Genomic DNA, 26,643 nt, shown 5'->3' on the forward strand with positions numbered 1-26,643 from the left:
TCTGTGTTTAAAGCCCTCGAGTCTGGTTTCTACCCCTGAAACAGTTCTTATCAAGGTCATATTTGACATCCTTTGTAACGGTGACAGGGATAAACATTCCCTCGTCGACCTGCGGACAGCCTTGATCAGGGTTAATGACAGTACTGACCCTCTCCAACATCGCTGTATCCTCTGGGAGGGTCTGCTTTTAGTGTCTTCCGTTCTTATTTATTTAACCGTAGCTGCTGGTGTTGGCATCTATACTGATGATATCCAACTGTGCCTGAACACCACTTCTCTCCCGACTCCTCTTTCATTCATTATTTACCAATAATTTCATCTGAATGTCTGCCCAATTTCCAGCATTGGATAACCATAAACATTCCCTTAGTTAAATATTGTGAAGTGTGAAGCCATTGTTTTAGTCCCCAAGTTCGACCTGAGCACCCCCCGCCCCTCCCCCAACCCCAGTAACTCTGTTGACATCCTTCTTGTCACATTTAAAACTAGGATCGATAGATTCGTGATCAGTCGGGGGATGAACAGTTACAGGAAAAGGGCAGGAAAGTGGATATGGCGAATGCCAGATCAGGCACGATCCTACTGAATGGAGGAGCAGGCTCAAGAGGCTGAATGGCGTATTGCTGTTCCTATTTCTTGTGGATCCCGAGCCCTTACCTCTGATACAAGGCCCTGGCTTCAGTATGTGCCATTACTGAGAGTGCTGATGTTCCCTTGTGTAATATCAACAACTTAGCAGCTGCTGAAACCTCTTGCTCCTTTGTTACCTCTGAAGACAATATGCCAATGTGTTCAGGGGAGGCGATGGCCACTTTATTGTCACCAGACCATTCACCCAGGTAATGTTCACGGGACTTGGGTTCAAAATCTGCCACGGCAGATGGTGGAATCTGAATTCAATATAAATCTGGAATTAAGAGTCAAATGATGAAATCGTTGTGATTTGTTGTAAAAACTTATCTGGTTTCCTGCTGTCCAAACCTGGTCTGATCGACATGTGATTCAGATCCACTGTCAGCTGGTTGAATCTTCACTGCACTTTCAATCAAAACCTCCAGGCGGAGGTTCACTATAACCTCCCTACTTTTGTACTCCATTTAAAGGCCAATCTCCCTTTTGCCTTCCCGATTACTCACTGAACTTGGATGAAGAGTTCATGTCATCCTTACCACCTGCATTCTAATCAACTGTATCTACTGCAGTCTTGGCAATAGTACATTCACTTTACTTATCCAAGTAATTCATATAAATATAGTAAAAAATTTTGTGCCCCAGCACTGATCCCTGTGGAACGTTGCTAGTTGTAAGTTGCGATCCTGAGCATGCCCCTTATCCCTCCTGTATCATTGGTTAGCCAATCATCTATCCATACGATTAGACTGTTTCCAATACCATGTGCATATCATTGGCTCTGCCAGCAAGTCTTCCCAAACCGTTCTTGAAAAAGTGGTGGTGAGCTACCTCTTAAATTACTTCACAAATATGATGTGGTCTATAATAAAGGTTCAGGAGCGAGTTCCAGGATTTTGATCAATAACATCGAAGCAATGCGTATATGTCACACTTGGAATGTTGTGTTCACACTTATCTCCTCTTGCTGGTTGAAGTGATGGAGTGGAAGTTGCTCTTGAAGAGCCGCCACTCATATAATCAAGCCAGACAGATCGATTGTGGCCAGAGACACTGCCATCTTGCCTTCTCATCAATCTACATTCTTTCCATCCAAGTTTTAGTCACATCAAACTGCCTCGCAATGCTGTATGGCCACAGTAAACTATAATAACGTGAAGATCGCTGGGATGACTTTCTACATCCGACTGCAATATAATCACAAATCATTGTTTCCAGTTTTGGTGGAACAAAGGACATCGTATTGGTGGATAATTACAGTTAGTGCAGACACAGCTATCCATCGATATATATTAATTCTGATCACTTCAATGGCCAAATTTCAATTCAGAAACCAAGTGCACTCGGCTGCTTGTAACATAGACAACATGACAAAGTGGCTCATAGGAGGAGAAATGGGGCATTGAGGAGGAGTGAAATGTTTGCTTTTGGTCACCTCCACAATTGTTCGAAAAACAGGTTGAAACGATTCTTCCCAGGTGGCTGAAGTAATAATGTGGCATAACACTTCAGACAGCGCAAAGTGGAAGATCACTTTCTAGTGGAAGAAAAAGATATTTCTTATTTCTGAAAGAACTGGGAAACAGAAGAGGGAATGAAATCTGACTTGGGAGCTATTTCCTATTTGTTGAGAATGTTGCTTCATAACAGTCTTGGTTTAGAGCATAAGCTCTTCATCAGGAATAAAGGGTGGCCCAAGGGGGCTGAGAGGTAAATGGGAAGGAAGTGGGGCTGGATGAATGGCAGCTGGGAATGCAATAGGTAGATGGAGGTAGGGATTGATGGTAATAGGTCAGAGATGATGGTGGAGCAGATAGGTGAGAAGCAAGGTGGACAGGTATGACAGGTCAAGAGGTTGGTGTCGAATTGGAAGATTGGATCTGGGACAAGGTTGGGGAGTGGAAATGAGGAAACTGATGAAATCTACATTGATACCATGTGGTTGGAGGGTCCCAAGTCAGAAGGTGAGGTGTTTTTCTTACAAGCGTCGGGGAGCAAGAGTTTGGCAGTGGAGGCAGCCCAGGACTTGCATGTCCTTGGCGGAATGGGAGAGCGAGCGAAAGCGTTCAGCCACAGGGCGTCGGTCGTTTAGTTTTAGTGTCCCAGAGCTGTTCCCTGAAACGTTCCGCGAGTTGGCGTCTAGTTTCCCCAATGTGGATGAGACCATATTGCAAGCAATGGACATAATCTTATAAATAGATTGCATAAATCTTAGCCTGCCAGAGTTCTTTTCTTTATTTAAATTAATGAAAATTTTAACTAAATTGGGTGACTGCATGAAACGGTTTGTTGGTCAGATTTGAATCATCACTCCCAAATGAGACAATGCCATGAATATCAGTGAACTGCTCTTTTTGTTAAAAACCACAAGTTCTTGATGTATTTTCACAACTTACTGGTATTCACATCTGCACATTCAATGTCAAACTCTGACATCAGAAATGAAATTACACCATTAATTTTGACTTTCAATATTCGAAGAAGCAAATTAATAGCACACAATCAATACCCAGTCTGATTAAGATGAAATTAAATTTAACCAAAAAAAACATAAAACCAAGCTGGGAGATAAGAAATGGGGGAAGGGCATAAAGCAAGAAATGCAGCATCATAGAAGGTGCTCCTCCAGGGAGTGTATTTTACCAACTACCGCTGCTAAATATAAACACTCTGATATGATCCTCCGGTTTTAATGTAAACCATAGCCCCATACAGTAGGTACCATTTAAATGAGTTAAAAATACAAGCCTTGAGCAAATCCAGCCTCCAGCCTTACCCCCCGCTTCTTGGAGCTTGGACCTTCCTCAAGCTCCGGCGGGTCGTTGAACTCCTGGGCTCCAGCTGCCACTCCTCCACTGAAGAAGCTTTGGGAAGCAGATGCAAAGGCAACATACAGAACAGAGCACCATTGTAAATGAAAGCAGCTTACGGAGATATTGGGCAGAAGCATCACATGGTTTTTACCCATCGACCTCTGGGTTATGTGCCCAGCACACTCACGCAGCACTACTCTGCTTCTGGGCTCCCAGTAGCTGGATTGTGGATCAGTTTAAAGTAGGTCCTATATCTCTGACAACATCGGTACACAAGGCAGTGAAGAAAGGTTTCAGCACACTGGCCTTCATCAATTAGGGAATTGAGTATAGATGTTGGCAAGTTATGTTGTAGTTACACAGGACGTTGATGAGGTTGCACCTGGAATATTGTGATCAGTTTTGGTCCCCTTGGTGTTCTGACTTCTGACTTCTTCAACTCTGGGTTTGTGTTGAACTTGATGGGATACTTTGTCCAACTTAGCATGTTTAAACAGTATCGCTCAGATGATTGATTTGAAACTTTTCAGGAAGTGAGCTCAATAAGATTGAACTATTCAAAGTTACTTGGACCCTATTTTAAAATTACATCAGTACCAGTAGTCAAAGACACGTACAGTATGGAAACAGACCCTTCGGTCCAACTTGTCCATGCTGACCTGATATCCTAAATTAATCTAGTCCAATTTGACAGCACCTGACCCATATATTCTGGCAGCTCATTTCATATATGTACCACCCCCTACATGAAGACGTTGTCCCTTTAATATATTTCGCCTCTCACCCTAAACCTATGCCCTCTAGTTCTGGACTCCCCCACCCCTGAGAAAAGACCTTGTCTATTACCCTGTCCATGCCCCTCATGATTTTGTAACCTCTATTAGGTCACTCCTCTGCCTCCGATGCTCCAGGTAAAACAGCTCCAGCCTATTCAGCCTCTTCCTGGACTCAAACCCTACAACCGCCAGCATCATTCCCATAAATCGTTTCTCATGGAGAAGTTAACGTTTCAGTCCTGAAGAAGGGTTAATACCCAAAACGCTGACTACTCCACATTCTGAGGTTGTATTCTCCCAACCTCCTGCTTGCAACTTCAGGTTGCAATATGTAGTGGCTCAGTGGTTACCACTGCAGCCTCACAGCGCACAGGACCCAGGTTTGACTCCAGCCTTGGATAGCTGTCTGTGAGGAGTTTGCACAATCTCCCAGTGTCTGCATGGGTTTTCTCTGGGTGATCCTGTCTTCTTACATAAACCAAAGATGTGCAGGTCATGTTGATTGGCCATGCTTAATTGCCCATAGAGTTAGGTACATTAGTTAGAGGGAAATGGGTGTGGATGGGTTACTCTTCGGAGGGTTTGTGTGGACTTGTTGGGACAAATGGCCTGTTTCCTGTAGCTAATCTCATCTGCACTAATTTTGTCTCTAACGAATGGCAGAGTAGACTCGACGTGCCCAATGGCCTAACTTCTGATCCGATGGTCTTGCGGTCTGAGGTTTATTTGGATCATTTCATTGGCAATGTGCAGTCCCTGGCTCAATGAGCAGCAGTGCCCCCGCTGGTGCTTCCGCAAGTTGCAAGCAAACATGAACCTGTTCCCACACTCGGGCCAGCTGAAGGGCCTCCCACTGCTGAAGGACACACAGGTGTTTCAGCAGGGTGGAGCAATTGCTGAAGGCCTTCCCGCACTCAGGTCAGCAGAATGGCCTCACCCCCCCCCCCCCCCCGCCCCCGTGTGGACCAGCTGATGCTTCCGCAGTGTGGAGGAGCGGATAAAGCCCTTCCCACACTCGGGGCAGGAGAACGGCTTCTCGCCGGTGTGGACGGACTGGTGCCTCAGCAGGGCTGAGGAATTGCTGAAGGACTTCCTGCACTTAGGGCAACTGAACGACCACTCCCCCATGTGGACTCACCAATGGGCCAGCAGGTCGGAGGAAAGAGCAAAGCCCTTCCTACACTCGGGCAGAAGAACGGCCTCTCCTCAGTGTGGACCCATTGGTGTCTCAGCAGGTGGGAAGAACTGCTGAAGGCCATCTCGCACTTGGGGCCGGAGAACAGCCTTCCCCGGTGTGGACCAACTGTTGCGGCAGCAGGCAGAGGAATCACTGAAGGCCTTCCCGCACTCAGGGCAGCAGAAGGGCCTCTTCCCCTCTGTGGACCCACTGGTGCTTCAGAACCCTTTCAAATTTCACAATATCCTTCTGATAGGAGGGAGACCAGAATTGCACACAATATTCCAAAAGTGGTCTAACCAATGTCCTGTACAGCCACAACATAACTTCCCAACTCAAATACTCAGTCAGAGGATCGCGAAAGCTTTCAAAACCCACAAAAAACAAACAGGAATGAATGGAGGGACAAACCGAATTTTTGAGAGTCAGCTTGGAATCATCAATGAGAAATCGGCGGACTGGGTTTATTGGGTACCCGTTCTCCTTAAATACACTATATACGTATTTCTCTTCTGCTCTTCGTAGTTTCTCTGTGCTGCAGTGTGTAGTGGCTCGTTGAAATAATGTCCTGATGCAGCAACGTTTGTGGGTGTTGGGATGATTGTTTCTGTGGTTAAGAATTTGGTTTGTGTGTGTTGTTTTTCTGTAGATGCTAGTTTGAAGTTCCCCCATTGACTGTTCGCTCTACTGTGACATCTAAGAATGGCACTTTGTGGTTGTTCTCCTCTTCAAACCAGGAGTCCCCCTCAGCCCCAAAGCCTCACCATTTGGAACACCAATATGCAGACTAGTCAAACGCCTCCACTGAAAACACCAAGTCGAAGATTCACGCCACTCCATTTACTCCATCCAAGAATTCCTGAACACCAAAGACACTAAGATAGAAGAGGATGGAATAATGCTGTCCTTTGACATAACAGCCCTGTTCACATCCATTAACATCAACTTGGCCAAACAAAACTGAAGACACTACTCGAAGAACCAGAGACACAAACACAGCACCAACTTCATCAGCAAAGATAGCACTGTCAACCTCGTAGAACTGTGTCTTACCACCCACTTCATATTCAGTAACAAGCCCTCCAAACAAATCAACGAAATACCCATGAAACCACCAGTATCAGAATTCCGAGCAGAAGCAATAATGCAGAGACTCGAACAAACAGCCCTTCCAACGATCCACCCAAACTTTGGGTCCACTACAGTGATGACACTTTTGTCATCAAAAAATGAAACAAATTAGAGGAAACCTACAACACCATCAACAATATCCTCGCTGACATAAAATTCACAAAAGAGGAGAACAACAACAAAGTGCCATTTCTAGATGTCACAGTAGAGCGAACAGTCAATGGTAAATTCAAAACAGCGTCTACAGGAAAACAACGCATACGAACCAAGTACTGAACTACAGAAGCAATCATCCCTCCACAAACAAACAAATCTGAATCAGGACACTATTTCAACGAGCCACGACACACTGCAGCACCCAGGAACGACTATAAATAATTACACAGCGCATTTAAGAAGAATGGGTAGCCTGCACCCCTGAAAGTGCTTTCCCTGACCGGGAATCGAACCCGGGCCGCGGCGGTGAGAGCGCCAAATCCTAACCACTAGACCACCAGGGAGATGCTGATTCCGCTTGTCAGCTCTCCTAAAAATTACTTTCCTGCCCGGAAATCGAACCTGGGACGCGGTCGTCAGCAAGCTTTCACCTGTGCATCCAACAATGTCATTTCTTGTATCCATTGCTCCCGATGCGGTCTCCTCCACATTGGGGAGGCTGGAGACTCCTCGCAGAGTCCAGTCACGGCGCTTGAGGGGATATTTCCGGGACACCCGCAACAATCAACCCCATCGCCCTCTGGCCCAACATTTCAACACCCCCTCCCACTCTGCCGAGGACATGCAGGTCCTGGGCCTCCTCCATCGCCGCTCCCTCCCCACCCGATGCCTGGAGGAAGAACGCCCCATCTTCCGCCTCGGATAAATTCAAACCCAGAACATTAATGTAGACTTCACCAGTTTCCTCATTTCCCCTCCCCACACCTTACTTCAGTTCCAAACTTCCAGCACAGTGCTATCCTCATGACCTGTCCTACCTGCCAATCTCCCTTCCCACCTATCCGCTCCACCCTCCTCTCTGACCTGTCACCTCCATCCCCACCCCCATTCACCTATTGTACTCTTTGCTACCTTCGGCCCAGCACACCTCCACCCCCCAATTTATCTCTCCGCCCTGGAGGCGTCCTGCTTCCATTCCTGATGAAGGGCTTTTGCCCGAAAAGTCGATTTTCCTGCTCCTCGGAAGCTGTCTGACCTGCTGTGCTTTTCCAGCACCACTCTGATCTAAACTCTGGTTTCCAGCATCTGCAATCCGGACTTTTGCCTACCCAATAAACCCAGTGTGTCGATTTCACATCAACAAACTGACACAAGCAGACACAACGTGTGCAGAAACCCTAGCCACATTACTTTACATAAAAGACATCTGTGAAATGATGTCCAGACAACTCAACGCTCTCAGCATCATGGTAGCCCACAAACCTACCAACACACTTAAACAGCGACTAATGAACCTGGAATAGCCTATACAAACAACCCGCAAACGAATGTTATTTACAAAATACCATACAAGGAAATATATACATGAACGCTGCCGCACAGTTCTCTGTGGCAAGAAATGCTGGGATGAGATAAGGAATATTTTTTTCAGCCAAAACGAATCGGCACTAACTGGACAGCCATTTAAAATCAACGCTGTCAGGCCAGGATGCAAGATCCAACAGGATGAACAGATTTCTTATTTCCTGAAGATTTACAAAGCTGAGACTGGGTTTTGGTGTTTGTTCCCTTTCCACTCCCAGGAGCCGCAGTGGTTGGGGAGGTGAGTTGGAGAAAGTGAAATATGTCCATGAGCAGCGTGTGGAGCGATTTCAGCTTCCCCTCCTCTGACAGCGCTGTGACGTGACTCTGATGTTCTCAGGGACACTTACTGACCCGAGACAGTGAAAAGATTCCCATTCCCGCAAATCAGGAATTCAAACCGTATGCCGGCTTCAGGACAATGAGAAAGATTAACTGGGGTGTGTGAAGAAGCTGTGAGCTGCATTTCAAACAGGTAGGTGGAGTCAGATGCCTCATCCATTGCGCCCCCGGCCCTGTGCGTACCTGACCCCGCCATGCTGCTGAGTTCTGACGTTAACACGGACATGCGCAGCAATGGGAACATTCACAAGAGGAACAGCCAAAGATAATCACCGTCACTGCTTCCCTTCCATTGTCCCAACTTGGTGAAGCAGTATCTTTCACTGGCAAATAAAACACATTCGTCCTCAGGTGCCTGCTTCATTTCGATCACGACTTCACGCCCCTCACTGTTCTCGTCTCATTTCCAAACACTTGGCTCATAGCCTCAAAAGTAGCTCTGTGGGTATCTGCTTGTTCCACCCTGACAGGCAATGGGTTGCAGATTTCCAACCCCTCCACTGATGTGAATCTTAAAGAAGAAACCGGGGAACAGTCTTCCTTTCTTTTTGACGACATATCTCAACTGTCGTCGGCAAGGTTCACACCTGCGTGGGGAAACCGCAATCGATCTCAAATCCATCGTATTAACCACTCGACCCACGAACAAAGAACCACACTGACAGCTTCATTTCCCAGGTCTCTCTGCCTGTGGAGCTGAGAAATAGTGAGTTATTGCTGGGTTTGTTTGAATACAATCACTTCACAGGTTTCGAAAGGGTTACATACCTGCACATGGCGAGTCTGGTTGTTTCATCACGAAAGATGAAATAAACTTTCAGTTAAAAGCAAAAACAGAAATTGCAGGAGCAACACAGCAGGTCAGGCACCATCGGTGGAAAGAGAATCAGAGACAATATTTCAGAACTCTGTTTTCTCCCACAGGTACTGCCAAACCTGCTGAGTTTCTCCAGCAGCTCCTCTTTGTGTCTCTGATTCTCAGCATCCGCAGTCCTTTACGTTAGAAATTAAATCAATTCAACCTCATGTGCAGGAATGAGAATCCTTTCAATTTCCCAAAAAATTGTCAGAGATTTCAAGGCATTTGGGAAAAAAAGTAAAAGTGACATTAGGAAGAACACTTTCTTGTCCCTGTCCGACCGTGACAAGGAGGCAGATTCAAGAACACAAAAGGGCATTCGGTGGTCATGTCCAAAGTAACAATGTGGAGATTTACAGGGCGAAGGCAAGAGAATGATACGAATAGAGACTCTCATTTACTTGCTGTGTAGAACCAGCAGAACTAATGTGGGCCTCAAATTGCGCTGTGACACGTGTTGTGATTCAGAGTGAACTCACAGTTCAATCAACGGAAGGTGGGGATTTAGAAAAGTTTATATTTATACAATCTCCTCACGTCAACGCAACAACAAAGTGGTTTAATTATCCGCCAGTGGAGAGACCCGGTTCCTGGAGATGGGACATAGAGCTGGCTCAGGGATATCAATCCACATTGCTCTCTTTGCCACTAGTTCAGAGGGAGAACATTGGAGGGACAAAGGAGAGAATAACGATCTGTGTCGGGTTTGACTAACTGTTCATGGAGACTATTCCTGGCGAACAATAAGTCGTGTGTAACAGCAGACGATGTGATAACACGGCCTCGTGTGGATGTGGTAGGGATCAAGGGCATGCGGGAGTTCGGATCCAAATAATATTGAACTCGATCTTGAAGACTGGAGGATTCCAAACGGAAAATGAGGCGCTGGTCTTCCATCTGGAGCGGAGCTTTGCTGGAACACTGCTGCATGCCTGAAACAGAGATGTTGGCCAGGGAACAGGGTGGCGTGCTCAAGAGACAGGCAGCCAGACGGGCATCGCCTCTGGGTGGGCTCGAACCACCAACCTTTCGGTTAACAGCCGAACGCGCTGACCAATTGCGCCACAGAGACAGGCGATGACATGGGTTGCGCCATCACTTAGGGGAGGCTATTAGTGAATTCATAAGTCAGCCTCCCTGCCTCGAATTCCAGTTGTCGTCTATCAGTTTTACTTTTCCATAATAAAGCCTGGGAGTTTTATTGTGGAGACACCGGGGACAGGCTGGAGACACATCCATGTCAGGAGGAACGAGCTTTCTTACTCCGGGGCCGTCGCCCTTCGAGCCTTTCCGTGTTTTGCCTGTTCCCGAGTTCTCTCATTGGCTCGGAGGCGAGAAGGGGTTTGAATTCCTGATGTGCAGGAACGACAATTCTTTCAATGTCTCAGATCAATTCATGTCCCGAGAACATCAGAGTTAATCACCCGGCCTCTTCAACAAGGGGACGGTGTCTGGACTGTCTCTACTCAGTCGGACAGTTCATCTTTCATTCTCCTCTAAATACGCTTCCCAAAGAGTTTCTAAAGATTCACAAAGCTGGAGACTGGGATTTCTGTTTTGCTTCATGAACATTTTTCCATTTCCTAACTGACAATATTTTGCCAAAACCTCTTCCCAATTGTACGCCATGGTTCATTTCCAGAGATGAGGAATTTCCATTTTGGAGAGACATTCCCAAGGTTGGGAATGTTCGCTTTGGAGCAAAGAAGGTTAACTGGAGATTTCCTGGGGCTGTTGGTAATGATGGGAGAAGAAGCGGTGGGAATGGGCAGATTAATGATCAGAAGAATCAATTGCCACTGACCAGAGTCAGTTACCAGAGGACAGGGATTGAAGTTCTTGAATGAAAAGCAGCACTTGTGCCGATTAAACACAGAGAATACTGCAGAAAGCCAACAGGACGAGCAGCATCTGTGGAAAGGTAAACAGAGCTGACGTTGTGAGGCTGGTACGTTGTTTGTTCACAACCCGATTTTCCTGCATGGCAATCAATTCCCAGACATGAGAAAACGTGATTTTATCGAGACGGGTTTTGTGAAGTTTGAGCGATAATGCAGCCAACAGGAAGTCATTTAAAATCGCCAGTGAAGAAAGCATAGTCAGCAGGTTACCACCCTGAGCGGGGGAGCCCCAAAGAATCTCTACGCCAGCACCTTAAGTGTTCGGCCACAACTACACGCCCAAAGTTGTGGTCTAAAATTTCTCATGGAATGGTTCTAACAGGAAAGGTGAGTATTAGGCTTTTCCTGTCCGCGCCATAGTCCCAACGTATCCTGTTCTCCTGGATTTGATCAGGACAGAGGAGGCTGATGGGAGATCGAACTGAACTACACACATTGATGAGAGATAGAACGGGTGGGAAGGATCCATTCCCATGCATAGAGAGATTAATAATCAGGGCCGAAAATAAGGAGCCACTTCAAGAAATTTGGGGTTCATTCAGCAAAGCTAATGTGGAACTGTTCACAGAAAATTGTGATGAAAGTCTCTCGAGTTATTTTGATGAGAAGTGTTGATGATGCTAATACAATCGATAGGATGAACGTAGATTGGTAAATGTATTTGGCGACAGTTCTGTTCTAGCCCTGTGAGCGATACCTGGATCTGAAGGAATAAAAGGGGAATTAACAACATCGATCTGAAATTGGATACGTGACAAGAAACAGACCCATCATTAACAGTTGGCTTTTGAACTGGAGAAGGTTTCTCGTGAAATTAGCTTGAGGCTTAAGGTATGCAAGGTCAAGATAATTTAGGTCAAACACGGAAACGCGATCCTCATTAGCAGACAGTGAAAGGATTACAAGACGCAAATTAAACATTTTCAACAAGTGATACAGTGGACTGGGAAGATAAGTATTATAAACTGTGAACAACAAAGTTGTTGAGCACAACACTTACATTCAAAGACCGAAAACATCCAGGTCCTGATTAATCAGATTGCATTGTGGTGCTTTTCTGCAAAACATCCACTTGCAATGTCCTACAAAAGAGTGACAAAACCCATCCCTGTCAGCCCAAGATAGAAAATCCGAAGGGATGAACGTTTGCTGATTTTCTGAAGATTCACAAAGCGAAGACTGGCTTTTGGTGATTGTTTCCTTTCCACTCCCAGGAGCTGCAGTGGTTGAGGCGGTGAGTTGGGAAAAGTAAAATGTGCCCGTGAGCAGCGTGTGGGGCTATTTCAGCTTCCCCTCATCTGACAGCGCTGTTTCTTGACTCTGATGTTCTCGGGGACACTGACTGACGCAAGACAGTGAAAAGATTCCCATTCCCGCAGATCGGGAATTCAAACCGTATGCCGGCTTCAGGACAATGAGAAAGATTAATTGGGGTGTGTGAAGAAGCTGTGAGCTGCATTTCAAACAGGTAGGTGGAGTCAGATGCGTCATCCATTGCACCCGGGCCCTGTGCGTATCTAACCATGCTGCAGAGTTCTGACGTTAACACGGACATGCGCAGCAATGGGAACCTTCACAAGGTGAACAAACAAAGATAATCACCGTCACTGCCTCCCTTCCACAGGCCCAACTTTGTGAAGCAGTATCTTTCACTGGCAAAGGAAACACCCTTGTCCTCAGGTGCCTGCTTCATTTCGATCACGATTTCAAGCCCCTCACTGTTCTAATCTCATTTCCAAACACTTTGCTCACAGCCTCAAACGAAGCTCTGCGGGTATCTGCTTGTTCCACCCGAACAGGCAGTGGGTTGCAGATTCCCGACCAGCCCCAATGTGAGTGAAATATTTTTCCCCCTCCACTGATTTGAATCTGAAAGAAGAAGCCGGGGAGCAAGTTCCCTTTCTTTTCGACGACATTTCTCATTTTGTACTCGGCAGGGTTCACACCTGCGTGGGGAAACCGCAATGGATTTCAAGTCCATCGCATTAACCACTCGGCCCACGAATGCAGAACCACACTGACAGCCTCACTTCCCAGGTCTGTCTGCCTGTGGAGCTGAGAAAGAGTGAATCATCGCAGAGTTTGTTTGAATCTAATCACTTCACAGTGTTTCGAAAGGGTTAAATATCTGCACACGGTGTTTGCAGATATTTAGGTGTTTCATCCCAAAAGATGAAATGAACTTTCAGTTAAAAACAAAACTAGAAATTGCAGGAGGAATTCAGCAGGTCAGGCAACATCTGTGGAAAGCGAATCAGAGGCAACATTTCAGGATTCCGTTTTCTCCGACAGGTACTGTCAAACCTGCCGAGTTTCTCTTTTTGTCTCGGCCTCTCAGCATCCGCAGTCCCTTACGTTAGACATTAATTCAATTCAGAAACCCCTTGGTGGAGAAGATTTCCGTTTGGGGAACATTTTCCTGACCCCATTAAAAGCGTACAGCTTCGAAGCCAAGGAAGAACAGCGAACACAACGCCCCTGGATGGGGTCGAACCACCAACCTTTCAGTTAACAGCCGAACCCGCTGACCAACTGCACCAGAGAGACAGGCGACGACGAGGGTTGCGCCATCGCGTAGGGGAGGCTATTAGTGAATTCATAATTCAGCCACCCCGCCTAGAATTACATTTGGCGTCTATCAGTTTTACTTTTCCATAATAACGCCTGGGATATTTATTGTGGAGACACCGGGGACAGTCTGATCCCACTCTCTGGAGACTCATCCACGTCAGGAGGAACTAGCTTTCTTACTCCGGGGCCGTCGCCCTTCGAGCCTTTCAGTGTTTTGCCTGTTGGCTCGGAGGCGAGAAGGGGTTTGAATTCCTGATGTGCAGGAACGACAATTCTTTCAATGTCTCAGATCAGTTCATGTCCCGTGAACATCAGAGTCAATTTCCCGGCCTTAACAAAAAGGGGACGGTGTCAGGACAGTCTCTACTCAATCGGACAGTTCATCTTTCATTCTCCTCTAAATCCGCTTCCCAAAGAGTTTCTAAAGATTCACAAAGCTGGAGACTGGGATTTCTGTTTTGCTTCATGAACATTTTTCCATTTCCTAACTGACAATATTTTGCCAAAATCTCTTCCCAATTGTACCCCTTGCGTCATGTCCAGGGATGAGGAATTTCCATTTTGGAGAGACATTCTCAACGTTGGGAATGTTCGCTTTGGAGCAAAGAAGGTTAACTGGAGATTTCCTGGGGCTGTTGGTAATGATGGGAGAAGAAGCGGTGGGAATGGGCAGATTAATGATCAGAAGAATCAATTGCCACTGACAAGAGTCAGTTACCAGAGGACAGGGATTGAAGTTCTTGAATGAAAAGCAGCACTTGTGCCTAATAAACACAGAGAATACTGCAGACAGCCAACAGGACGAGCAGCATCTGTGGAAAGGTAAACAGAGCTGGCGTTATGAGGCTGGTACGTTGTTTGTTCAGAACCAGAGTTACCTGCATGGCAATCAATTCCCAGACATGAGAAAGCGGGACTTTATTGAGACGGGTTTAGTGAAGTTTGAGCGATAATGCAACCAACAGGAAGTCATTTAAAATCGCCAGCGAAGAAAGCATAGTCAGCAGGTTACCACCTTGGGCGGGGGAGCCCCAAAGGATCTCTACGCCAACACCTTAAGTGTTCGGCCAGAACTGCACGCCCAAAGTTGTGATGTAAAATTTCTCATGGAATGGTTTTAACAGGAAAGGTGAGTACTGGGCTTGTCCTGTCCGCGCCATAGCCCCAACGTATCCTGTTCCCCTGGATTTGATCAGGACAGAGGAGGCTGATGGGAGATCGAACTGAACTACACTCATGGATGAGTGATAGAGCGGGTGGGAAGGATCCATTCCCATGCATAGAGAGATTAATAATCAGGGCCGAAAATAAGGAGCCACTTCAAGAAATTTGGGGTTCATTCAGCAAAGCTAATGTAGAACTGTTCACAGAAAATTGTGATAAAACTCTCTCGAGTTATTTTGATGAGAAGTGTTGATGATGCTAATACAATCGGTAGGATGAACGTAGATTGGTAAATGTATTTGGTGACAGTTCTGTTCTAGCCCTGAGAGCGAAACTTGGATCTGAAGGAATAAAAGGGACATTAACAACATCGATCTGAAATTGGATACGTGACAAGAAACAGAGCCATCATTAACAGTTGGCTTTTGAACTGGAGAAGGTTTCTCGTGAAATTAGCTTGAGGCTTGAGGTATGCAAGGTCAAGATAATTTAGGTCAAACACGGAAACGCTATCCTCATTAGCAGACAGTGAAAGGATTACAAGACGCAAATTAAACATTTTCGACACGTGATACAGTGGACTGGGAAGATAAGTATTATAAACTGTGAACAACAAAGTTGTTGAGCACAACACTTACATTCAAAGACCGAAAACATCCAGGTCCTGATTAATCAGATTGCATTGTGGTGCTTTTCTGCAAAACATCCACTTGCAATGTCCTACAAAAGAGTGACAATACAAATCCCTCTCAGCCCAGGATAGAAAATCCGAAGGGATGAACGTTTGCGGATTTTCTGAAGATTCACAAAGCTAAGACTGGGTTTTGGTGATTGTTCCTTTCCACTCCCAGGAGCCGCAGTGGTTGAAGCGGTGAGTTGGGGAAAGTAAAATATGCCCGTGAGCAGCGTGTGGGGCTATTTCAGCTTCCCCTCCTCTGACAGCGCTGTGACTTGACTCCGATGTTCTCAGGGACATTGACTGACGCGAGACAGTGAAAAGATTCCCATTCCCGCAGATCGGGAATTCAAACCGTATGCCGGCTTCAGGACAATGAGAAAGATTAATTGGGGTGTGTGAAGAAGCTGTGAGCTGCATTTCAAACAGGTAGGTGGAGTCAGATGCGTCATCCATTGCGCCCCGGCCCTGTGCGTACCTCACGCCGCCATGCTGCAGAGTTCTGACGTTAACACGGACATGCGCAGCAATGGGAACCTTCACAAGGTGAACAACCAAAGATAATCACCGTCACTGATTCCCTTCCACAGGCCCAACTTTGTGAAGCAGCATCTTTCACTGGCAAAGGAAACACCCTTGTCCTCAGGTGCCTGCTTCATTTCGATCACGATTTCATGCCCGTCCCTGTTCTAATCTCATTTCCAAACACTTTCCTCACAGCCTCAAACAAATCTCTGCGGGTATCTGCTTGTTCCACCCGAACAGGCAGTGGGTTGCAGATTCCCACCAGTCCCAATGTGAGTGAAATACTTTTCCCCCTCCATTGATTTGAATCTTAAAGAAGAAGCCGGGGAGCAAGCTCCCTTTCTTTTCGACGACATTTCTCATTTTGTAGTCGGCAGGGTTCACACCTGCGTGGGGAAACCGCAATGGATTTCATGTCCATCGCATGAACCACACGGCCCACGAATACAGAACCACACTGACAACTTCACTTCCCAGGTCTGCCTGCCTTTGGAGCTGAGAAAGAGTGAATCATCGCAGAGTTTGTTTGAATCCAATCACTTCACAGTGATTCGAAAGGGTTAAATATCTACACTTGGCGAGTCGAGATGTTTCATCCCAAAAGGTGAAATTTCCGTTAAAAACAAAACTAGAAATTGCAGGAGGAACTCAGCAGGTCAGGCAACATCTGTGGAAAGAGAATCAGAGACAACATTTCAAAATTCTGTTTTCTCCGACAGGTACTGTCAAACCTGCCGAGTTTGTCTTTTTGTCTCGGCTTCTCAGCATCCGCAGTCCCTTACGTTAGACATTAATTCAATTCAGAAACCCCTTTGGGGAGAGGATTTCCGTTTGGGGAACACTTTCCTGACCCCATTAAAAGCGTGCAGCTTCGAAGCCAAGGAAGAACAGCAAACACTGCCACCATAGTTGAGCTTGAACCACCAACCTTTCGGTTGACGGCCGAACGCGCTGAACAAATGCGCCACAGAGACAGGCGTTGGCATCCGCTGTGCCATCGCTTAGGGGAGGCTATTAGTGAATTCATAATTCAGCCTCCCCGCCGAGAATTACTGTTGTTGTCTCCCGCGCAGTCTGGCGAGAGATCCCGGCTTTCTTAACTTGGCTTGTGCAAAAATGCCCGATTAAACTTCTCAAAAAGAACCTTCGTGAAACGAGGCTGGGCTCCCTGGAGTACGAATGGGACAGGAAGTGAAATGATTGGAGATAGCATTGAACAGGTTGACGTGTTTACTTCCCTAATTTTGTTATCCCTGTGCCAATTGGCACGTGACTTGGGAAGTAATGTTATTACACACACTGGAGCAGTGGGATTTGAACCTGAGCCTCAGGGCTCTATGGGTGACTACAGCTGCACCACAAAAAAAAATCTCTACTAAATAGGTCCTCTTGAGTTGAATGAGAGGAAACAGCTTCCTCCTCAACATGAGACACGACCACTGTACCCTCCGTGCCCATTACAATAAATTGAGCTGCCTCCTGTTGAATGAATGAGTGGGAACCCCTCTCCGAGCTCCAAGAAGCGGGGGGCCCGGCTGGAGGCTGGATATGCTCAAGGCTGGTATCTATTAACTTATTTAAATGGTACCTACTGTATGGGAGTATGGTTTACATTAAAACCGGAGGATCATGTAAGAGTGTTTGTTTATATTTCGCAGTTGTAGTTGGTAAAATACACTCCCTGGAGGAGCACCTTCTATGATGCTGCATTTCTTGCCTTCTGCCCTTCCCCCATTTGTTATCTCTCATCTCGATTTTACATTTTCAGTCAAATTTAATTTCACATTAATCAGCCTTGGTATTCACTGTGTATTATTAATTAATCTGTTGGATTGATGTAAAACAAAATTAATGGTGTAATTTCATTTATGTTGTCTGAGTTTGACATTGAATGTGCAGGTGTGAATGCCAGTAAGTTGTAAAAACAAATCAAGAACTTGTGCTTTTTAAACAAAAAGACGAGTTCAATGGTATTACTGGCATTGTCTCCTTTGAGGATGATGATTATAGTCTGACCAACAAACCATTTCATGCAGTCACCCAGTTTAATTAAAGTCTTTTGGAAAATAATTCTGGCAGGCAAAGATTTATACAACCCAAAATACGGTTGGTAATCATGTGTATTCTTATCTTTTAAGCCGTAACAGAAGGCATTGCGTGGCGGTTTGAGACTGAAACTTCGCTGGAAAGAATGTAGATTGATGAGGGAAGTCGAAATGGCAGAGTCTCGGGCCACAATCTATCAGTCTGGCTTGATTGCATGAGTGGTGGTTCTTCAAAAGCACCTTCCAAGTCATGACCTCAACCACCAAGAACAAACAAGTGTGAACACAGGCTTCCGACTGCAAGATATATCGCATTGTTTCTTTGTTATTGACCAAAATGCTGGAACTCACTCCTGAACATTGTTGCAGTCCACATCATATTTGTGAAGCAATTTAAGAGGCAGTTGAGCACCACCTTTTCAAGGTGTGTTTGGGAAGAGTTGTTGGCACAGCCAATGACATTCACATCTCATGAAATAGTAAGCAAAGAGCCCACAGTGTTGGGAGGCTGTATGTTAGCATGGATAGAGGATTGGCTAACTACCACAGTTGTGGTAAGGGGCATGTTCAGGATGACAACTTGTAACTCGTGGTGTACCACAGGGATCAGCGCTGGGGCCAACATTATTTACAATATATATACGAATTACTTGGATAAGTAAAGTGAATGTACTATTGCTAAATTTGTAGAAGAGACAGTTGATGTGAAAGCAGGTGGTGAGGATGACATTAGATATCTGGAGAGGGATATAGACAGGTTAAGCAAATGAGCGAAAGCTTGGCAGATGGGAAAATGAGGTAATACAGTTTGTCAGGAGGTGAAGAAATGAATATTAATGGAGAAAGCTTTAGAATAGAGGGATTTGGAATCACGTCCACGAATCTCTTCATCCAATTTCAGTGAGTAATAGGGAGGCAAATGGGAGGTTGGCCTTTTCAATAGAGTAGAAATGTAGGGAGGTTATAGTGAACCTATGTAAGGCATTAGTCAGGCCACAACTGAATACTGTGAACAGTTTAGGGCCCTTTACCTGAGGAAAGATATATTGGCATTGGAGGCAGTCCAGAGAAGGTTGACCATGATGATACCAGGGATGGAAAGAACGTCTTATGAGGAGAACTGAATAGTTTGGGCCTGTGCTTATTAGAAGTTAGAAGAATTAGAGGTAACCTTATTGTCACGTACAAGATTCTGAGGAGACTTGACAGGCTCGACGTGGAAAAGTGGGTGAGACTGGAACCAGAGGAAGTAACCTCCAAATAAGAGATTGCATGTTTAGGACAGATAGGAATTTCTCCTGAGGGCAGTAAATCTGTGGAACTTGATACTACAGAGGGCTGTTGAGCCTGGGTTGTTACGTGCATTCAAGGCTGAGATAGATTTTTTTTAAATCAGTAAGCGAATTGAGGATTATGGGGAAATGGCAGCAAAATGGAGTAAATGTTTCCCAGAATAATCGTGATCTGAACAAATGGCAGAGTCAACTCAATGGGCTGAATTGAATAGTAAATAGTAATTCTGTTCACCGAGCTGGAAGTTTTTGTTGCAAACATTTCGTCCCCTGTTTAGGCGACATCATCAGTGCTTGGGAGCCTCCTGCGAAGCGCTTCTTTGATGTTTCCTCCGGTGTTTATAGTGGTCTGACCCTGCCGCTTCCGGTTGTCAGTTTCAGCTGTCCGCTGTAGTGGTTGGTATATTGGGTCCAGGTCGATGTGTTTGTTGATGGAGTTTGTGGATGAATGCCATGCCTCTCGGAATTCCCTGGCTGTTCTCTGTCTGTCTTGCCCGATGATAGTAGTGTTGTCCCAGTCGAATTCATGTTGCTTGTTGTCTGCGTGTGTGGCTACTAAGGATAGCTGGCCGTGTCGTTTCGTGGCTAGTTGATGTTCATGTATGCGGATTGTTAGCTGTCTTCCTGTTTGTCCTATATAGTGTTTAGTGCAGTCCTTGCATGGTATTTTGTACACTACACCCGTCTTGCTCATGTTGGGTATCGGGTCCTTCGTTCTGGTGAGTTGTTGTCTGAGCGTGGCTGTTGGTTTGTGTACCGTTATGAGTCCTAGGGGTCACACAACAACGAGCACCCGAGCGACAAATCTTCGCACAAACTTTGAGTAAATAGGAAGGAGGAAAAGGATGCAACTGTCAATTACAGACCAGTCAGTGTTGGAAGCCTAGAGATTGTAGGGAGTTGGTGGCATTTGGGCATTGTTACTGGATTTAACATCTGGAGTTTCAAATTGATGCTGCTATGGCCCCGATGCAATTTGAAATCAATTTATGTATCTGGAATATAAACTTATCGCTACTTTAGTGATCTTATCAATTATCATAAGTACCTATCTTGTTCATTAATAACCTTTTTTTAAGGAAGGAAATCTTCAGTCCTTTCCCAGTTTGGTGAATGTGTCACTCTTGATCCAAAGTCATGTGGTTGACTCTTAACTGCCCTCTGAATTGGCACTTGGTTATTTTTTGGGAGACCAAGTGTCACGTTCCATGAATGAATAAAGAAAAATATTCAGGACAAGATTGTCAATGTCACTGTCAGTGAAGGGAAGATTGCGATCTAGTGATACTGGTTAAGTAGCCCAAAGATCTCGGTCTTCTGAGAACAAAAATTAAAATCCCATCATAGATGCTAGTGGACTTTATTTTCAACGAATAAAAAGATCTGGAAATGAGAGTTTATCTCTGCACTGGCAACCAGGAAACCATTATTGGCTAAGACAATGAATTGCAGCTGTTGGAGATCAGCAACAAAAGGCACAATTGCTGGGGAAATGCAGCAGGTCTGGCAGCATCTGTGGAAAGAAAACAGTTAATGTTTTGAATCCAGCCTAATTTTGAAAGGCCACCGGACTCAAAACAGTAACACTGTCGTCTCCTCATAGATGCTGCCAGAACTGTTGTTTTTGTCCAGTCATGACAGAGTGTTGTGAAAGTGTTCTTTTAGGGAGGGAAATCTACCACTCACAACTCTACACACGCGTGCACACGCTCACATCATGTGACTCCAGACCTACTACAATGTGGTTGACTCTCAACTGCCTTTTCGCAGGAAGCCAATCGCTCAGTCCAAAGGCCATGAGGGATGGGGAGCAAATGTTGGACGTGCTAGCAACAATCCCATCCCTCAAAATATTTTCTTATATATTTTAAAGCATAGGTTAATGAAGGACAACCAAAACAAACTGCTTTGGGAAAGTCATGCCCAACTAACCTGATTTGCTTGTAGTTATAAATATTGTTTTAAAATCCTCTTCAGAGAGGACATTGGTTCCATCATTGTTGCAATGCTGCATGCAATTTCTGTGCTTTCTGCTACAGGAAGGGTGTTGTGAAACTTGAAAGGGTTCAGAAAATATTTACAAGGATGCTGCCAGGGTTGGAGGGTTTGAGCTACAGGAAGAGGTTGAATAGATTGGAGCTATGTTCCCTGGAGCTTTGGAGGCTGAGGGGTGACATTAAAGACATTTATAAAATCATGAGGGACATGGGTAAGGTAAATAGGCAAGGTCTTCTCTCTTGGGGTGGGGAAGTCCAAAATTAGAGGGCATAGGTTTAAAGTTAATGGCAAATGGAGTTTAATATAGATAAGTGTGAGGTCTTACATTTTGTATAGTCAAATCAAGGTAGGAATTTCATGGTGAATGGTAGGACCTTAAGGAGTGTAGTGGAACAGAGGGATCTTGGAGTACAGGTTCACAGTTCTCTGAAAATGGAGTCACAGGTAGAAATTGTTTGGCACACTGGCCTTCATCAGTCATGGCATTCAGTATAAAATACCGAATTAGATTTGAGATAAGCACCAAATCTGTTTCATATGCAGTAATTCAAACCAAGGTTCATAGCTCCTAGAAAGTGGAGTCATGGGTAGACAGGTCGGTGAAGAAGACTTTCGGCATGCTTGCTTTCATCAGTCAGAGCACTGAGTACAGGAGTTGGGATGAATTGTTGCAGCTGTCACAGATTCCACACAACAACACAAGACGTGACCCTGCCCTCCCCTGACTGACTGTCCCTTTGCATATCAGGGGGAAGACACCCCTTTAATTGTAATGATCAGACAACATGCCATCCTTCAAAACAAGGTCTGCGTTCACAAATATTTGGACAGAGGAAAGAAGTTCTAGTCTGGGTGAAGATCAATCTTCATTGCGTGAGAGAGAGAGAGAGCAGCAGCAGCTTCAGGCGTTCATGGTCCAACTTCTGAAAAGACCTTGTCTGATTTGCAGCTGTTTGTGGGCTTGTAATATCGAGCTGCAGCATATTGTAGATCTTCAGTAAGCCCTGCCAGTGCTTCTATGTGGTCTGAAATTTATCGTACAATTTGTGTATTTCCTATGTATCTGTATCCAGCTTCACCTTAATTGTATTCCCCTCTTTATCTCTTTTCCCCCATCCTCACCCCTCCACACATCAGCATATCATTAGACTATAGGAGCAGAAATTATGCCATTCAGCCCATCGAGTCTGCTCCACCATTCAGTCATGGCTGATAAGTTTCTCAACCCCGTTCTCCCTATAACCTTTGATCCTCTTGATACTCAAGAAAATATATTCAATGATCTTACCTCCACAGCCTTCCGGGGCAGTGAATTCCATCGATTACCACTCTCTGTCTGAAGTTTTCCTTATTTCTGTTCTAAAACATCTTCCCTTTACTTTAAGGCTGAGGAGGAGGCATAGAGGAGCGTGGTGTGCACTTGTAAACTCCAGAACTTCCCAAACTTCACGACTCAACAATAACGCTTTCTGGAGCAAGAAATGAAAGGGCTGACGAGAAACTGTGACACCACAGGAAGTGAAATTAGGCCATTCAGCCCATTGAGTCTGCTCCACCATTCACTCATTCTTGAGTATCAAGGGGCTCAAACGTTACAGGAGAATGGGGTTAAGAAACATATCAGCCATGATTGAATAGCAAAGCAGATTCAATACGATAAATGGCTTGTTAACCATCCCTGGGAAGAAGGAGGCAACACAATAAGTTGTTTCTTGGGACAGGTAAGATAATGTTATTTTACAATGGTGTGACAAAAGGACAATTAATTCTGCCTGTGGAAGGAAAGCCCTGACATAGAGGGGTTAATTGCAGGGCAGGCTGTTTCAAACAGACAGCTAACCCTCAAGGATAAGAAGGTAAACTACAGACCTGAGGTCTCCAGCAATGTGAGGTGATGTTAGAGTCTTAAAAAAAAGTCACACCACAGATTTGAAATTGAGGAAACGCCACCAAAATTCAACTCCAGAATGATAAAGCAGCAGCAGTACTTAAAAGAATAATACTGCATTAAACCCCTGGACAATTCCAGAGATGGGCACTGTCGGTGGAAACCCAGTTAAATTCAGCCATCAACTGGGTGATAGCCATATTTGGGGGGGGGGGGGGTGGTGAAGCTGAATGAACTTGAGAGGTTTTATTTGTGGTTGCTACGTGCAATAAAGTGCAAATCATTGTTTCAGCATTTGATTGTCTGTGCGGTTTCTGAGTCAGGAGCCAAATTAAGGTGATTCACCCACAACCACACCAAGAGGCTGGGATTAGTATTGACTCCATTGCATTCAAGAGAATGTCATCAATACTGTTATAAAGCGAAGGCTGAACCCCGCCCCACCACTCTCCAAGATCTCAAACCGAAACGTCCAAAGAGTGGCACGTTGCCCTTTAATCTGTAAAGTCAGTGTGATAAGTGGTGTAACCTGCTGTAGTGTTAAAAGTAAATCCCTGACACTTTACAACCGACAATCAGCAATTTATTTAACCAACTCTCACGGTGAACAAATGAACAAAACTACTAACAAACTGAATAAATCCGTCCTAACTACTGAGTATTCTGGAATAAATCAAGATTCTTCTGGTATGCTGTTCCAATCAATGCATGTCCCACTCAGATAACACATAATAGAATTTAATCTCTCAGATTACAACCAGGTTATGTGTCTTCCGGAATATTCTGTGCCATCTTCTGTCGGGGATGCCTCCTCCGATTCCTCTGTCAGGAATGCCCTTCTCTATTTTTCTAAATGATGCTTTCTCTCATACACAGATGACTGAGAGCACCAATTCTTTATGATAGGATTGGTTCTGTTGTCAAAACTTTAGGAGTTAAATTTAATAAGTTTTTGGTAGCCAATGGGGCTGATTTAAATTGATTGGTGAAATTGCAAATGTGTTTTCTTGTCCTGCTAACTGTACAGCCCTTTGATACAAATGTTTCAGTTCAGGTGCTTTTTGTTGTGATCATGCTGCTCCTTTAAGAAGATGACAATGTTGGTTTATTTTCAGGAGGGGTTGCAAATGGCTTCCCATTCATCCAGGTTTAAGGTTTTCGCTAATGGTTAACAGATACTGGCTAAGGCAACAATCCGGGAAAAGGGTTTGACACTTTTTTTTCTAAAACACTTCTACAATGAAAGGGCAGTTGTCCCATTCTTTTCCCCTGCTTTTGGTTTTAGCAAGCAGTCTGTCTGAAGCTGCTGCAGGAAGAGATGTTTCCTGATTCAACAGATGTTTCTGGCTGACTCTAAAGCTTCAGGGAAAATAGTACCAGCGTATTCAGCCTCTCCCTGTTGCTCTAACCTTGCAACCCGGGCAAAATCCTTCCAAACCTTTTCTGAACCCTTTCAAGTTTCACAATGTCTTAAAAAGACGTCTACTTTGCTCGACTAATGTGGGAGAATTTTCTGCATGACGCGTTGTGTCTGAAAGAGCCCTTCCCTGTTCTGTGACAGAGCTGCAGTGACTTTCAAAAGCCTGACAAATGCGGTTATCAGTCAAAGATTCATTGGGAGAAGCTTCTCAATCACATCTGTAAATGGAGAAAGTGTTTTTAATAATGAGACATGAATAAAGGGCTGCATTAATCTTTTGTTCTGAAGATTTACTCATACATCTCAAAACAGAGCATATGAACCCGGTCACAAGAAGTCTACGGGAATATAAGACACCAATGCCTATTTCCTGACCAGGACCGACTTTACACAGAAAACATGGACATTTTAAATGAATGGGGTGCCATTCGTTTTAAGATCAGGTGAACTTAAGAGGCACAGCATTGGCTTAGAAATGAGAGATCCTTGACACACACACAGCCAAAATCATCACTGTCATTATTATCAAATTAGAATTTAGGCTGGATAGGCTGGGATGCTTTTCCACTGGAGCAGAGGAAGTTGAGAGGCAATATTTTCAAACCATGAGGGGTAGATTTGGGTTAATGGTAGCTGTCTCTTCCCTAGGGGGAGGATTTCAAGTCCAAGGACGCGTTTTTATGGCGAGAGGAGAAAGATGGAAGAAAAAATGTGGGGCAAAATATTTACAGAGTGTAGTTCACCTGGGGAAACAGCTGCCAGTGGAAGTGGTTGAAACAGGTACATTAACAATATTGAAAAGACGTTTCAAAAAATACATGGGTAGGAAAGCTTGAGAAGGATATGGGCCAAGTGCAGGGAAATGAGGTTAGTGTTGACAAACATTTTGGTCAGCATGGACCAGTTTGAGCTGAAGGGCCTGTCTCTGTGCTATAGTACTCTGTGACTGGCGTCTCTTCGTAACTCTGACAATGTTGAGTTTTCACATGAACCAGGAAAAAGTGAGGACTGCAAATGCTGGAGATCAGAGTTGAGAGTGTGGTGCTGGAAAAGCACAGCAGGCCTGACAGCACCCGAGTAGCAGGAGAATCGATGTTTCAGGCATAAGGGCAGCCAGATGAATATCTCACTAAATCATGCTGAATAAAATCTGATCTCATTCGTCAACTCTGATGTGGAGGTGCTGGGGGTGGACAGGTCAGAAGTCACACAACACCAGGTGAGAATCCCAATAGATTGATTTGAACTCATGAGCTTTCGAAGCACTGTTCCTTCATCAGGTGAAGTGATGAAGGAGCAGCACTGATGAAGGAGCAATGCTCCCAAAGCTTGGGATTTCAAATAAACCTGTTGGACTGTAACCTGGTGTTGTGTGACTTCTGACTTCAACTTCTTCAACTGCGCATTCATGTTGAACTTGATGGGATACTTTATCCAACTCGGCGCAGTTAACTCATATCGCTTGGAGGGGTTCATTTGAAACCTTTCAGGAGGCGAATTCAACAAGATTGAATTATTCAAAGTTACTCAATTCTAAACTTACATCAGGACCACTAGTCATAGAGAGGTACTGCTTGGAAACAGATCCTTCAGTCCGACTCGTCCACGCTGACCAGATATTCTAAATTAATCTAGTCCCATTTGCCAGCACTTGGCCCAAATCCCTCTAACCCTTTCTATTCATGTCCCCAACCAAATGTCTTTTAAATTCTACCAGCTTCCTCCACTTCCTCTGGCAGCTTGTTCCATACACGCACCACACTGCATGAAAAGTTTTCCCTTTCGGTCCCTTTTAAATCTTTCCCCTTTCACTCTAAACCCATTCCCTCTAGTCCTAACAACATCCTGATAAATCATTTCTGATGGAGTTGTCAACGTTTCGGGTAGAACCCTTCTTCAGTCCTGAGGGATAATACC

The 26,643-nt window shown here is 45.0% G+C and overlaps 1 protein-coding gene, 2 non-coding genes and 1 pseudogene across 3 annotated transcripts in view; 1 reads left to right on the forward strand and 3 right to left on the reverse strand.

Annotated features, from left to right (window-relative positions):
* The window catches only part of LOC148144901 (uncharacterized), a 64,091-nt pseudogene extending 47,010 nt beyond the window's left edge, over nucleotides 1-17,081 (reverse strand).
* Nucleotides 1-26,643, forward strand: part of LOC148144900 (uncharacterized) — a 492,750-nt gene that overhangs the window by 83,970 nt on the left and 382,137 nt on the right. The window lies entirely within an intron of this gene.
* On the reverse strand, nucleotides 6,956-7,027 carry trnae-cuc (transfer RNA glutamic acid (anticodon CUC)). Its single transcript has one exon. It is a non-coding gene; the product is annotated as a tRNA-Glu (tRNA).
* On the reverse strand, nucleotides 10,245-10,318 carry trnan-guu (transfer RNA asparagine (anticodon GUU)). Its single transcript has one exon. It is a non-coding gene; the product is annotated as a tRNA-Asn (tRNA).

The sequence above is a fragment of the Chiloscyllium plagiosum genome, unplaced genomic scaffold (assembly GCF_037043375.1).
Source record: "Chiloscyllium plagiosum isolate Xiang-an unplaced genomic scaffold, Cpla_swu_hap1 HiC_scaffold_27, whole genome shotgun sequence".
Lineage (NCBI taxonomy): Eukaryota > Metazoa > Chordata > Chondrichthyes > Orectolobiformes > Hemiscylliidae > Chiloscyllium > Chiloscyllium plagiosum.